Source organism: Dendroctonus ponderosae, unplaced genomic scaffold, assembly GCF_020466585.1.
Source record: "Dendroctonus ponderosae isolate FM_Combo_2020 unplaced genomic scaffold, Dpon_F_20191213v2 Dpon_F_20191213_6, whole genome shotgun sequence".
NCBI classification, from domain to species: Eukaryota; Metazoa; Arthropoda; class Insecta; order Coleoptera; family Curculionidae; genus Dendroctonus; species Dendroctonus ponderosae.
Genome location: NW_026018814.1, coordinates 98776 through 101337, shown reverse-complemented (window position 1 = coordinate 101337; position 2562 = coordinate 98776).

Genomic DNA, 2562 nt, shown 5'->3' with positions numbered 1-2562 from the left:
TTTCTAGTTTGCAGATTCAACTTACATTATAGTCATTATTCTGATTAAACTGAATTAACTGCTTGTATTCCCCAGACAAAGCGTTTTAGCAATGTTCAGTTTATTTAAATTCCACGAGCCGTGAAAATTTCGCTTTTCATCATAATTAATTCGAATGCAAATTAATTTTCCTGGCTGCGTTCTGTAAGCGCTTCTTATATTAAATTTTCTTTCTGTCTAATTCAGCCCTTTAAGCGCCGAAAGGCACCGTATAGAAATGAAAATTATAATTTTTGCGGCTGGAAATGTTTGAGGCTTCAACCGTATTAAATGCTATTGAGTCAAGTGTACAATTATTCAGTGCAAGGAAGTGGAGTTTCCCTCGAGATCTTATACATGGCGGTATTATCAGAATTTCTCATATACGGAACCTCAACTAGTAATCCAAGCGCCGGAGGTCGCGGACAAATTGGTGTTCCAAAGTCAGCTCCAAAGGAAATACATGACCTATAAAGCGACTTTGCAAATAGGCTTAAGGCGCAAATTCGCAACTTTACCTGTATTTTGGATATGCTCTGTTCCCCGCACACGTTTAACAATGAAACTTCTGTTTGCGATTCCACAGCGCACAATATACAAACTTAATGAAGTTCAGAGCTTCTAGAATAAGCTTGGCTACACTTATTTGGCGTTCAATAGACTGGAGTAAAGGAACCTTGTGAAGATCGGTTTTCAGTTACTAAGTGGCAAGTGTTGGCTAAAACAGCAGGATTTTGTGGACTGCAAGTAGTTCTTTGATAATTCATTTCAGTTTATTTGGAGCATTTCTGGATCGGTAGGGCGGCGATACAAAGGAGTTCTGGCAACAAATCTCGAACAAAACCGATGCACAAAGTATTGAAATGAAATCTTCTAAGTTCGGCTTTTTTAGCTTCAGGAACTTCCTCAAAATCCATGTTGATGTTTAATCGCAAATTGCTCCTTTTTGTGTGCAATTCACAGGACAGAGGAATTGGGACAAAGTGTTTAAGGTGATAGCAGATTTCAGTTTTGTGTACTCAAAATCTGTTCTACACATTTTGGATGCTCGTCAACTCCCGAGTAATTCACTAACAGTGTTATTAAGAACGTGAGATTCAAAAATTTGGTACAAACAGTTAAAGAAAAAACCGAGAGAGCAGAGCAATGGGATTTCGTCAGATGCAGAGTGAAAACTCTGTTGCCTCCTTAGTATTTTTTAATTTAAGCAAACCCTAGACGAGCAGGAATATTTTAAAGCAGCAAAATTGGTACAGAAGTAACGAATGTTTCCTGCTTTGGCTGGTCTTCGTGATTTGGCGAAAACAAGCCTCAATTATTGCAGGCGGATTGGATATATGAATTACGCTGCATGTGGCTGTTGTACCTGCAGGGTGAAAAAACTGCTTGAAACTGCGATCGATGCATTCACCTGTCTGGGGTTGTTGAAAGTAACAATACAAACCATGTAACGTATCAAGCGAAATTCGGATCCAGCAATCCGAAACACAGAACATTCCAATTACACCGATTTCGCATTTAAGTGATTGTTATGCAAATGCCGTTCTTGCTTCGGATAGACGTGCCATTCAGCCGAATGAGCAGTTCAATCCAGCTTATTTCAGATAAGTGTCGTTCATATCAGACGACATTTTAATGGAGCTGATGCGAATGGCAAAAAAGCGTCTAGCGAATTTGAAAATTGCAGTATTTACATGACCGCATTTGCCACTCACTTTGCACTTTGCAACACTTTGCAATTGTTTCCAGCTACTAGAATGGACTAGCATGAAATAATATTAAACAAAAGGTCTCACTCCCGTTTGTATCTGTACAATGTCCCTTTTAACATTCATTACGTCTGAACTATCTCGATTCCCTCTGGCTTTTGTAAACTTTGACTGAAATTTTAATTAAACTGCGAGTTTCCATTTGACTGGTTAAATGCAATAAATTTGAATTTGGCTTTGAAAATTATCGCTTTGTCACAAATTTAATTGGTAACACTGCGCTACCTGAAATCTGGCAAAAATTATTCGCTATTGTTCCCAATCGAACATGGAAAAACAGTTTTTCAGTTCCACACTCAAAATGCATCATTAGCAGCCGTTAACAATAATAAATCCAACTTGGAAATTCACCGGTAAGTTCCAACAGTGCAAAGCAACAGAATTAGCTTGATCAGCTCATTTCCAATCGCGTTTATGGCATCGGAATAATCCCCATGTCAGAACCATCCCTCCATTATAAACAATTCAGCAGATCGAATATTGCTGGCGCACAAATGATTAATTATTCGAATTTAGATCCGCAACTGTGCAACACAGTCGACGTGATTCGCTTGTATCAAAGGTAGACTTCCTTTAGGAGATTTGCCGCTAATCTACGATCGAGCTTCCATTTACTTTGAATGTTTGGTTAACAATGTATTTGATAACAGAATACACAAGAGCTTGGCTAGTTTTCACATATTAACCATCAGACTTGATGTGAAGTTTTGCTTGATTGACTTGTTTGATTATTTAGATTTTCAAGCATTTTGGTAATCGTCAAACCTATAAAGAT